The sequence below is a fragment of the Echinops telfairi genome, unplaced genomic scaffold (genome assembly GCF_000313985.2).
Source record: "Echinops telfairi isolate 266 unplaced genomic scaffold, ASM31398v2 ScPeMD7_7469;HRSCAF=8507_1, whole genome shotgun sequence".
Taxonomy (NCBI): domain Eukaryota; kingdom Metazoa; phylum Chordata; class Mammalia; order Afrosoricida; family Tenrecidae; genus Echinops; species Echinops telfairi.
The window spans coordinates 23,177,238-23,189,966 of NW_022111373.1; the positions used below are offsets into that span (position 1 = coordinate 23,177,238).

The 12,729-nt window shown below is 39.2% G+C and overlaps 1 pseudogene; it reads left to right on the plus strand.

Annotated features, from left to right (window-relative positions):
• Window positions 1–10,298: 10,298 nt before the first annotated feature.
• On the plus strand, window positions 10,299–10,751 carry LOC105978542 (annotated as a pseudogene).
• Window positions 10,752–12,729: the final 1,978 nt, after the last annotated feature.

The window sequence follows — 12,729 nt, forward strand, 5'->3', positions numbered from 1 at the left end:
GTCCTCTGTCTCACTCACCTCCTTCCTGCCCTCTGTCTCACTCACCTCGTCCTTGGCATCACTTTTGACCTTCTCTTCCCAAAAAAAGATTTTAAAAAAAAAGAAGAATAAGAAGTAACCTATAGAAATGCAAAGTCTTTTGTTTAGCAGAAAATATTGAAAATGTTTTTAGCTTTCAGAAGTTGAGGAATGGAAAAAGAGATTTATGGAGAAAATGTTAGTAGCCCCAAAACATTCATCTTGCAGAGTAAGGATTCATAAGAAATTGAAGATAATTTTAAAAATAGATATGAAATTGTATGAATGGAAACAATAAACATAACTAGTATATTTCTTTAATATATTATAACAGAAGAAAGTCAAGTAAAGACAGAAAGGCAGGAGTAGTGCAAAGGATAGAAATACTTCTTTTTCAGAATACAGTAAACATCAGTAGTTTCTCTCTAATACTCATACATCAAAAATTAAAGAATAAACTGTTCATTTAGCATGATCTAGTCATTATAGAAAGGATTCCTGGTGGCACAAGAGGTAGACTCTTGGTTACTAACCAACGTGTCAGTGGTTCTAATCTAACCACCAGTGTGTGTGAGGTGGCAAGACGTGACGACCTGCCCCTGTAAAGATGATGGCCCAGCACATGCATAAGGCAGCTCTGCTTTGTCTAGTAGGGTTGGCATGAGCCAGAGTCAGCTCAGCAGAACACAATCACAAGATCACCATGGAGCTAATGACTGGAAGAATTTAAATCAGAAACAATTAAAGCTGGTTGGTTGCCTCTTGTGAGTAGGACTTGGGATAGGGGGGAAATTATTTATAATAAGCTATTACATCTGTTTTATTTTATCATATCCATACACTTCTTCGATAGCAATAAAGCTTTAATTATTTTACAAAGAAAGCTTTAAAATAAATTTTAAAAGTCTTTAATACTATAAAAATCTTTTCACGAAAGGCACATTAAAGGCAACTGTATATGAGCCTAGTTCATCTAAGCTGGCAGTACAGGACCCTACCAGAGAGGGTGATGCCTCTGGGTGGTTGGTCTTTTTACTAGAACTTCAAATACCCAAAGAAGATAAAATAATTCAACACATCCATTAGCACAGTTGTTCACTACTGAGAAACAAAGAAGCTGCCTGAAAAGTGGTGAAGAAGATGCCCCACAGCGAAAACCCTGCTCAACAAAGGACACAGAGAGAAAGATCAACACCAGATTTTTCCGAGTGAATAAAAATTAGAGGGATAAAGGAACTAAGAAATTCATTGGATTATACCAGAACTGAAGTCAATATTCAGACATCAAGATTTAAAATTTTTGAAACATGAAGAATGTTAAAACTCACAAATATCAATGAATAGTGTTAAGGAAGTTAGTTCTAATGCCAAGCTTTAGTGAACTTTCTAGTTTGCAAATAGGGAAGAAATGGAAAATGATTTAGAATTCAAGGACTTGGATTCAAGTCCATGTTTTAAGTATGGGCTGTTGGCCAAGGCAGAACATTGCAAAAACGTTTCTCCCTTTAATGTCACTCTCTCTATTTCTATTTGAGGTACTAAGTGATGGCCATACTAACAGCAGTTGGACTGGGGGCTCAGGTACATGGTCTCAAGGAACATCAAGATCAATTGGCATAACATAATCCACAGAGTCCACAAAAGTCTATCCTACTTTTGTGACGAGCAACCAGGGTCTTAAAAGCTTGTGAGCAGTTGTCTAAGGTGTTACTATTGGGTTCTCCCTGTCTGGGGGTAATAAGAGTGAAGAAAATCTAAGGACATGGAAACAATGAGTCCAAAAGACTGATGGACCTGATGAAGGTCAGCCTTAATGACCCTGAGACCAGAAGAATTAGATGGTACCTGGCTACCACTACCAACAGTTCTGAAAAGGAATCACACTCAAAAGTCCTAAATAGAGTGGGAGACAATGCGGAAGAACACTTAAAATCATAAAAGGACCGGTTTACTGGTTAAACAGAGAATGAGACCATGGCCCTTCCTTACCCTTCCGGTATGGGGAGGACCAGAAACGAGAGAAATTCATGTCAATGGCGAAGCGTTCAATACTACCAGGTTAACTAAGCCAATATTCATGTATCGGGTTTCTTCTCCTTTTTATCACTATTTTGAAGAACGCAATCTTCCATGAGTTATTAATGATCAAGCAAAGATTTGGTTTTGAGTGCTTATTAAGTTCCTTACATTCACCAAGATCTAGCTCATCGTGTATAGGGGTGCGGGTAGGGGGGCGGGGGAGAGAAGTCATCACTTAAAAATTCATGAAAATAAAACATAACCAAAAATAAAATGAGAAATTGAACTAGATAGTGTTACTTTAGACAAGAACATTTAAAGGCAAAGGATTTAATTATCCCCCATATGAAAATGAACAAGAATTTATCATTTGTTTCTTTCTTTGTTTGTTTTCTAACTATAATATTTACTGTATCACATAATTTGCCATTGAGTCCAAATATAAGCCTCCTGGGATGACATATAAAAAGTTTTAATAATTCTGATAATCACACTTACTTTTTTGTTAGCTTCTTTTCTGACATATGGCTAGAAATTTGCCTTGGTTTATTTGACAAATTAAGCAGAGAATTGGGGGCTTGCATTAGGTATTTTCTATGCTATGTTTGCTTTTATGTGCTGGTAGATTTTATTGTAGTTTTCAACAGAAGATCATTTATTAATACTAGAATTTGTAGCCTTTTGAGTTATAGGTATATACAAAAAAAACCCTTACAGATTATAGCACTAAATTTCCTTTGACTCTTCTCACTCATTCACTCAACTCAATAGAGCAAATACTGACTCAGAGCGATCCCAAAGGACAAGATAGAATTGTCTGTATGAGTTTCCACGACAGTACCCTTTCACGGGAGTATAAAGCCTTGGCTTTCTCCTCCTTGGAGAACTGCTGACCTGTAGTTAGCAGCCCAACTCATAACCACTATGCTGTAAGTATCTTCCCTGTAGGACTGATTTTTAACATCTTTGCAAAGGCATAAATTCAACTGAATTTTGTAGAAATGGGCTTTATAAAAACATAGAGAGCCCGTTCATTGGTCCCTCTACCTCCTGTGGGAAGACTGACAAAACTTAACGTCAGGGAGAGAACCCTCATCATCACCAGAGACCTGCTCCTGCTTTTTTTGTTATGTCAATAGGAATGTAGAAAAAAAACAAAAATCCCCTCACTGCGATAGAGCAAATTCCTACTTGTGACAACTTATGCTCAATAGAAATGCAGAAAGGTTAAAAACAGGTTTATATCATGTTCTGCTTTCTGCCTATCTATAGTCAATAACTTAATATGGCTCTTGCAGCCATAATCCCTTTTGTGATGTATTGTTAATTCTAGTCTCAATCCTTGTGTTGAAAATTATATTTTGGCAGTATACTCTGTAATTCTAATTGTGAAGTATAAGACGGACTATATCTGAGTCTCCACCCTACTAGATTTCGGTCTTCTTTACACTGGGTTGTAATTCATACTCCACCAGTAAGTACTTCAACTAGACCAAGAGGTAAACATCATGATAAATGCAGAAAAGGTTGAAGTTGTCAAGGAATTTGTCTTTCTTGGATCCCCACTTCAGATATCAAGAGATGTGTTGCACTGGGTAAATCAACTGTACAAGACACCTTTAGAGTATTGAAAAATGAGGATGTTACTTTGAGGACTACGGTGTGTCTGACCCAAGCCACAGGACTTTCAATTACCCCATACGAATGTGAAAGCTGGACACTGAATAAAGAAGACAGAAGAATCATTGATACATTTGCATAGTGGTGCTGGAGAAGAATATTTCAAGTATCATGGACTTCTAAGAGCTGATACCAAGGGTTCAAGTAGAAAGAAAATGTTTGAGAATGATGATGGCAACAAATGTACAAATGTGCTTGACATAGTGGATGTATATATGGATTATGATAAGAGTTGTATGAGCCCCCAATAAAATGATTTTTTTTAAACGAGCAAATTGATTTGTTTTGGAAAAGAACAACCAGAGTACGCCTTAGAGCACAGCTGTACTTTGGATGTATTGTCAGGAGACACTGGTCCTTGTCATGCTTGGTGAAGTGCAGGGTCAGCGACAGAGCAAGGTCCTCACTGTGATGGATTGGCGTAGTGACTGCAACAATGGCTTCAGGCATAGGAACAATTGTGAGGGTGATGCAGCACCTGCTAGAGTTTCCTTCTCTCAAGTCAACACCCTTTGTTTCCTGTGGGGATGGTCTTCTGAAAGACAAAGACAGTGCTTCGTATTCTGGTCTGTGTTCCTGACAGAGCACTGATAGGAGCAAGAAGACCTGCACTGACTTCCAGGTAGTTTCGGTTCTGGCTCTGGAGCCTGCATGCAGCTTGCCTCTTTCCAAATTCCGGTTCTCGGTCTTGAGCTGTGGGCTCTCACCTGTCCTGATTTCACTGTTTCTGCAGCTTTGTGGATGAGGACGGTCCTCTAGATAGGTGTTTAAACATCAGATTGGGGACTTAACAGAATCCACAACCATGTGAGACATATTCTTAACACTGTGAGTTCTGTGGGACTTTTAATCAACCTGCAGAACCCAGGCACTTGAGAGATATGCTAAGGGGGAGGACTCATGATTAACATCAGGTAATCAATAGAACATCTGGAAAAGCTGGAATTTGGGATAACTTTAATCTCCCCCTCTTTGGGGGATCAATTCTAAAAGAAGTTATTACCACACTGCTTTTTGATTAAGAAAGATACTTGGCCTTTGCTAGGCCCAATTATCCCTGGGTGGTAGAAACATGTAAGCGTATGAACATTATCAAAAGGCTTGTAAATTCTAATCTACTAGAGGCACCTGGGAAGATAGGCCTGAAGATATGCCTCTGCAAAGTCCCAGCCTTGGAAACCCTCCAGAGGAGTTTTACTCTGTACACAGCAGTGTGCTCTAACTCCACAGCAATGAACAATAGTGTTCCTTACTAGTGAATTAAAGTAGTTTAATAAGACAGTCTCTGTACATGCTTCCTGTAATGGAGCCTGCCAATTCTGTGACATAGAACTGCCTAAGGAAATTGACCAATAGCCAACAGTCTTCGCTTTCCCTGAAAACAAACAAAATCAAGCCATTGCCATCAAGGTCATTCTGGCCCATGGCATCTCCGGGTGGTAGGAAGCGGAGCCGAGCTCCGTAGATTTTGTTCACCATAGTCTTTAAGGAAACAGATGGGCAGGGCTTTCTTCTTCAATGTGGCTGGGTAGGTTTGAACCACCAACCTTGTAGTTAGGAGCCAACGCCAATAGGAAACCATTGTGCCACCCAGGGACCTTCCTTTTTATCTAAAAGTCAACATACACTGCCACTGAAACATGAGATTCCTGGATTCCTGGTATAATACTAGTGGCAGTCTTAAGGGAGCAAGTGACACACATGATGCTGTTTGATAGACGAGTGTCACAGAATGAATGGAGTCTGGGGAGAAGTACGCAGAGTCTATTGGAAAGAGTCTCTCTGGACAGCTGAACGAAAGAAGTGCCAGGACGGTTTAAGAATCCTGCAGCAGGTGGTGTAAGATATGAAAATGATAACACTTTATAACTTATCAGGGGCCCATGAGGGTGCAAGGATGGAGTAGAGAGAGAGAAAAAAAGAGGAGCTGATACCAAGGGTTCAAACAGAAAATATTTTTAAAATGATGATGCAACATATGTACAAATGTGCTGCATACAATTTATGCATGGATTGTTATAAGAGCCCCCAGTAAAATGATTTCTTAAAAAAAAAAAAAAGAATCCTTCAGACTTCCCAACAATTTTAAAGGCAGTACACAGACCAACTCTAACAGCAGACAAAGGGAGAAGCTGAGTTTTCGATCACATCCCCTCAGAGGCACGCCGACGGCAGGACAGGTGTGCCGTGTGACCTGGGTGCCTCTAGAAGGGTAACACCGCAGAGTAGCTCCTATTATCCTTCGCAGTTTCCTTCACCAGCCAGGAGGGAGCAGTCAGCAAGATCAAATTAATACTTTCACATGTGAGACCTTCCGTAGGTCAAAGGGACTCTGTGATCTTGCTCTGCTGAGTATAGAAAGAGAAAAAACTGAAAAATAAAACAAAAGACTACTTTTACCACCTCATCGATCAATTCCATTAACGAAAGCAAGGAAGGTGCAGTTGTCATGGTCACGTATGTCATCATGTGTTAACTGAAAGATTAATAAACTTGGCTTTTATTTTTGAACCGATATGGTAAAGTTATCTAAAATATGGGTGTTAAATGTTTAGAAAAGAGTGCAACTTCAGTGCTTGCCATAGGCACTGTTTTCCATAGCTATGTCCCTGAACTGTACTGGCATTACTTAATCAGCCTCCCATTGTTCTTATCTAAGTTGTGTGGTGATACATACTGTTTTTCAAAAGGTTTCTCTGCCCATGTGTTCCTCAATCCAAGTCATCTCAGTAGAGGCTCAGGGTGCCTGCCACACTGCTGTTGTCTGTCCGGACTCAGAGTGATCCTGTATACAACAGAAGATGCAGGGATTGTTATGAGATCAAACCTGCCATTGAAGAACCCAACTAATGATGAAATGTTCTTGCTCTTCTAGACGCCATTTTGGACTCGCAAGCAGGTTTTGATTCTCTATTAAAGAACTGTTACTACCAAGTCTAAATTGCTTACTGTATTCTGCAAGAACACAGTAGCAAGTAAACTGTCTGACAGAGTATTGCCTTTATACAAATGACCTTATTAGCCAGTATAGTTAACAATATATTTGGTAGGCACTGAGAAATTCCGTAAGAAAATCTGGTGATCTAAATTAATAGATTTCTACTGAGCTGTTTACACATTATTACTAGTAAAGCTCATTAGCTAGTCAATTAACATATTGAATTATTAAAATTAACAACCTGAACTAAGCATAATTATATGTTGCACAAATGCTTTATTATAACAGAATGTTTTAAGTTAATAGAAATAATTTGATTCTATGCCTTGCTAATCTGTAGCAAATTACTTCTGTTATTCTCTATACTGGTTTTACTAATCAAATTTCACAAAATGCCCTCCGGATAACATTTTTTTTTTTGCTTTATTTTTGCTTACCATGCACACCAATGTTGCCTTTGGCAAATAGCTACTTCATTCATTCAGCTAAAATTTGTCAAGCATTTCTGTGAAGTGAGCACTGAGTAATTCTTTCCTGCACCACTAACTTCATGTCCTAACTTGTTTATCCACATCAACCTTCTGTTTTCCCTACTGTTTTCCGCATTGGATTCTGAGGCTAAGGCTTTCCAAGGTTCTTAGAACAAAGACCAAGATGTTTTTCTTAAGCAAAAACTACGTAATGATCTGGCCTCTACCATCATCATTCGGGATAATGTTCACCCAGATCCTTCAACTACTCAAGTGCCCTGCTGCCCCAAGTTCTTCGAAAATGTTATCTGCTCTGCCTATAGCATTTCTCCTTGTCCTTTACTGAACCAATTCTTAACATTCTTTAAGTCTTAATTCAAGCGCCATTTCAGTAGCAGGCTCTAAGCTGACATTTCGAAGTGGGTCAATGGCCCCTGCTACTAGCATATGCTGTCAATACAGCAGTCCCTCTCCTTTATCTCAGTGATGACACTTACAACGCTAAATACATTTCAGTGATATTTTTGTTAATTGCTCTCTCCCCTACTATACTGGAAACCATTTATTCTCCGTAACTTTTGGTTCTGAATAAGCTCTCAGCAACTCCTTGTTGGCTAATAAATAAATAAATATTATGGTGATAAATATTTTTTAATCCTAAAAGAATGTATTATCTGTGAATAGACAGAAAAACCAAGTAATAAATGCAATAAAATCCAATTGGTGTTATGATGAAAGTAATTATAACTGGTGATGGCCTGGGAAATGTTTTTCTGCCTGGGTAAAAAGATAGGAGATTTTCTAAACAGTAGGCAATCGAAGGGAGACTGAGATGAATGTGTTCCAAAGGTGCACAAACTAGGAAAACAGAATAAGCAGAAGCAGCACTGGGAGGGAAGACTCGGAGATGCTTATATCTACCTACGGTGCACCCTGGCTAAATGATAGGGACAAGCAGAAAGGAAGTGCTATGGAGCAAGACAGACTGACGAGGTTATCACTGTTGTTAAGTGGCAAGTTAGTTCTGACCCATAGAGACCCGATGTACAACAGAACAAAACCCTGTCCTGTTCCATACCATCCTCACAAATGTTATGTTTAAAGCCCATTGTTGCAGCCACAAAGGAGCATTCTGGCTGTACTTCTCCCTTTTTTCTTTATAATCATTTTATTGGGGGCTCTTACAGCTCATATCATAATCCATACATACATTCATGCACATTTGTACATATGTTGTCATCATCATGTTCAAAACATTTTCTTTCTACTTGAGCCCTTGATATCAGCTCCTCATTCCCCCACACACACTCCCTCCCTCCTTCCTGAACGCTTGATAATTTTTTTTCATGTCTTACACCAACTGCTGTTTCCCTTCACCCACTTTTCTGTTGTTCATCGCCCTTGGGGGAGGTGGCTATATATTGATCATTGTGATCGGTTCCCCTTTTTCTGCCCCTACCTTACCCCTACCCTCCTGATATCACTACTCTCATTATTGGTCCTGAAGGGTTTATTTTTCCTCTGTTGAATTCCCTGTGTTGTGAGTTCTTATCTGTAGCAGTGTGCATGTTCTGGTCTAGCCAGATTTATAAGGTAGAATTGAGGTCATGATAGTGAGGGGTGGGGAAGAGCATTAAAGAAATAAAGGAAAATTGTATGTTTCCTTGGTGCTATACTGCACTCTGACTGATTTGTCTCTTCTTTATGACCCTCCTGTGAGGGGCTGTCCAATTGTCTACAGATGGGCTTTTGGGTCTCCACTCTGCCCCACCCTCCCCACCTCATTCACATCAATATGATTTTTTGTTCAGAGTCCTGGTTGCCTGACACCTGATTCCATCGACATCTTATGATCACACAGGCTGGTGTGCTTCTTCCATGTGGGCTTTGTTCCTTCTCAGCTAGATGGTCACTTGTTTATTTTCAAGCCTTTAAGACCCCAGATGCTATATCTTTTGATATCCGGGTACCATCAGCTTTCTTGACCACATTTGCTTATGCACCCATTTTGTTTTCAGCAGTCATGTTGGGAAGGTGAGCATCACAGAGTGCTGGGTTATTAGAACAAAGTGTTCGTGTGTTGAGGGAGTACTTGAATAGACACCTAATGTCCGTCTGCTACCTTAATACTTAGCATACACATAGATCTATTTCCCCATTGTTATATATATCTTTACATATGTACATGCCTGCATGTAGACCTCTATAAATGTCCTTTGCCTCCTAGTTCTTTCCTCTATTTCTGCTTACTTTCTTCTTTTCCCATTATCATGTTCGATCTTCATTTGGGTTTCATTCATTCCTCTTGGCTATATTGCACTTGATCAAGCCCCACCAGTTTCATGTTTTTTTCTGGGAATACATAATATATGTAATATTTTTGCCAATGTCATAATTCATTATCAGCTCTCCTTCAGTCTTCCTTATTCATGTTCAGCTTTCATATGCATGTGAGGTGATTGAAAAGACCATGGTTTGTGTCAGGTATACCTTAGTGCTCACAGTTAACACCTTGGATTTTCAACATTTACAAGAGGTCTTTTGTAGGAGCTTTGTCTGATTCAATGTGTCATTTACTTTCTTGACTGAAGCGTCCATGGATGCTAATTGTGGAACCAAGTTAAATGAAATACTTGAAAATGTCAAGAGTTTATTTGTTTATCATGAGAGGTTGAAGAAATCAAATAATGGAGAACCAAAAACAACAAAAATATAAAATTGGACTTTTTCACTTAGCTACTCTCTGAAAAGCATTCAATATCTGAAAGATATTTGTATTGTAGAAAGATCAGTAACACGAGGAAGAGGCACGTGCCATAAACTGGTGAAGAAGAGGCCGAGAATGAGAAGCATCTAGCGAGAGGGGAGAGAAGTAACTGAGGTCCTTCTAGTCAAGATCTTGCACTGAAGCCATACATTTTCCTCTTCAGTAAAATCCCAGTGAAGTAACTAAAATAATAATAACAGTTCTCATATTGCACCACAGCACTGGAAAGCAAGAAATTAGAAATTAACATAAAATATATGTGACAAGCGCTCACACTGACAGGAAACAGGAGCGAATGAGTTAGGAAACATCAGTTTACCCTAAAGAAAAGGACATCCAGAATAGACGGTCTTCTCATCGGGCATTCAGGAAAATCTAAGATTCAAGAACTATAGGATGGCTTCCTTTCCAGCCTGGTCCCGGCGCTATGGCTTCCGTGAAGAAGGACGGTGAGAAGAAGAAGGGCCGTTCGGCCATCAACGTGGTCGTGACCAGAGAGTACACCATCCACATTCCCAAGCGCATCCATGGCGTGGGCTTCAAGAAGCCTGCCCCTCGGGTGCTCAAGGAGATTCGGAAGTTTGCCATGAAGGAGACGGGGACACCCGATGTATGAATCGACACGAGGCTCAACAACGCCGTGTGGGCCAAAGGAATCAGGAATGTTCTATATCGTATCCGTGTGCGGCTGTCCAGGAAACGTAATGAGGATGAAGATTCCCCGAACAAGCTCTACACATTGGTTACCTCCGTGCCTGTCACCCCTTTCAAAAACCTACAGTCAACGTGGATGAAAACTAGTGGCTGGTTATCTAATAAAGGTTTTAAACTGCCTCCATGCGATTCAAGTTTTCCTTAAGAAAAAAAATGCAGTGGGAAAAAAAAGAACTGTAGGATGAAGGACTGGTCGTGGCAGTGATGGCAGGGATGGGCCACGGGGGTGTGGCGTTATGAGCACCGAGTCTGTGCCCTATTCAGCGCACATCCAACAGCAAGGACACAGTGCTTGCTTTCATCCTACGACTGGCAGAAGTGAATTTCTGAGCTTTATTTGTAGTAAGGCTGTTTCCAAAGGACTGACAACCGCCTGCCAAGAGGAGGGGAGGAAAAACCTTGAAAGTCCGTGTTTCCCGATTTGTATGCTATAAATACTCTCACGAGAGCAAACTTTAAGCTATCCACTGGAGAAGATTATCAGAAGACAGTTACAAGGCCTATATGAAAAACAAATTATTGAACTAGTAGAAAAAAGCCCCTGAATAAATGATAATAAATAACAAAAGCCAAGATATATGTTTAAGGATATTTATTTTTTCTATGTCTACAATAAGAAAAATAAAATGGAAACAAATATCCATTTATAGGAAATACTCTTTCATATATTGAAACAGATGTAGTTCTATAAATATTGACATGAAAATTGTCAGGTTGATTTTGTTATTTCTTCAAGAAGTACGAGAATGCAAATGATCTGGTTTTTGTTTGTTTAAAAACAATCCGTGATATAATAGGTATGGAATACAGATAAATTAAATGAATATTTTATCAGACAGTTCTTGTGCACACTTTCTTCCATCTCAGTCCCACCCATAGCCACTGCTATTGCAGCCTGTTCAACACGTGGGCAGGCTGTTTTGAGATTCATTTCTGAAGGCCCCTCAGACACAGAGAATGGAATTCCCCCCCCCCCCAGAGCAAAAGGCAAGTCAGAAATGTTCACGTTATGTTTTTTTCAGTTCCAGTTGCCATGGAGTCAGCTCCAATTTATGTTGACATGACATGGAGCTGTGTTCCATGGGATTTTTCAAAAGGTGATCACCAAGTCAATCTTTGCAGGAATTTTAGCAGATACTTTAAGCACGTTCAGTGGACAGTCAAGCATATTAGCTACTTCCATTACTTTACCACTTCTGCATGGTTAAATTTATTTTTAATATCACATTTGAAATTTAAAAGAATTTAAAGTGTAACAAGAAATTTACATCTGTGTAATTAATAACCTGAGCAAATTAGCTGTTAAATAATATTCTTATTATTATAAGGAACCTGAAGAGAGAATGAGTTCAGCCAGATAGCTAGAAGGAAGACAGGGATTGTAGTGCTCTTTACAAAACCTGGAATCCCAGATGGGGAAATTTGAGTTCAGTACACTTTTAGACAGAAGTAGTTTGATTTTCCTATGTCTGGGTCAAAGATGAACGAAACAACACTAAAACATACTTTTCCTAATAATGTACCATGTAGTTGTCCTTCTGAAATGACTCACTTTGTTTATGCATAGGTTCAGCATGAGTATAATTAAATGTTCTGGAATTCCCAGATTCAGCAACAGTATCCATGTTTTTGTTCCATGGGGTCAAATGACTTTGTGTAGTTAGCAAAAGACCTATCTTGATGATAGTCTCTGCTCTTGGCCAAGGTCCCTGGACATCATTAATGACACCCCTATTGATGTCCTCCTTTTGTTCTGAATTCTATTTCGGACAACTCCCTCTTGATGAAGTAGGGCAACCACTTGCGTGTTATGTTTAGCAAACTTTTACTGGGATATATATAGTTTTGTTCAATAATTTCCCTATTCTTTAGGTTCATCTTTTTTATCATTTTATTGGGGGTTCTTACAGCTCTTTTTTTCTTTTTTTTCTTGCAGCTCTTATAACATTTCATACATCAATTTCATCAAGCATATTTGTATATATGCTGCCATCATCATTTACAAAACGTTTTCTACTTGAGCCCTTGGTATAAGCTCTTTGTTTTTCCCCTTCCTCCCCAACCTTCCCACTCTCATGAATCCTTGATCAACTATCTTATTATTATTATTTCTTATCGTACAA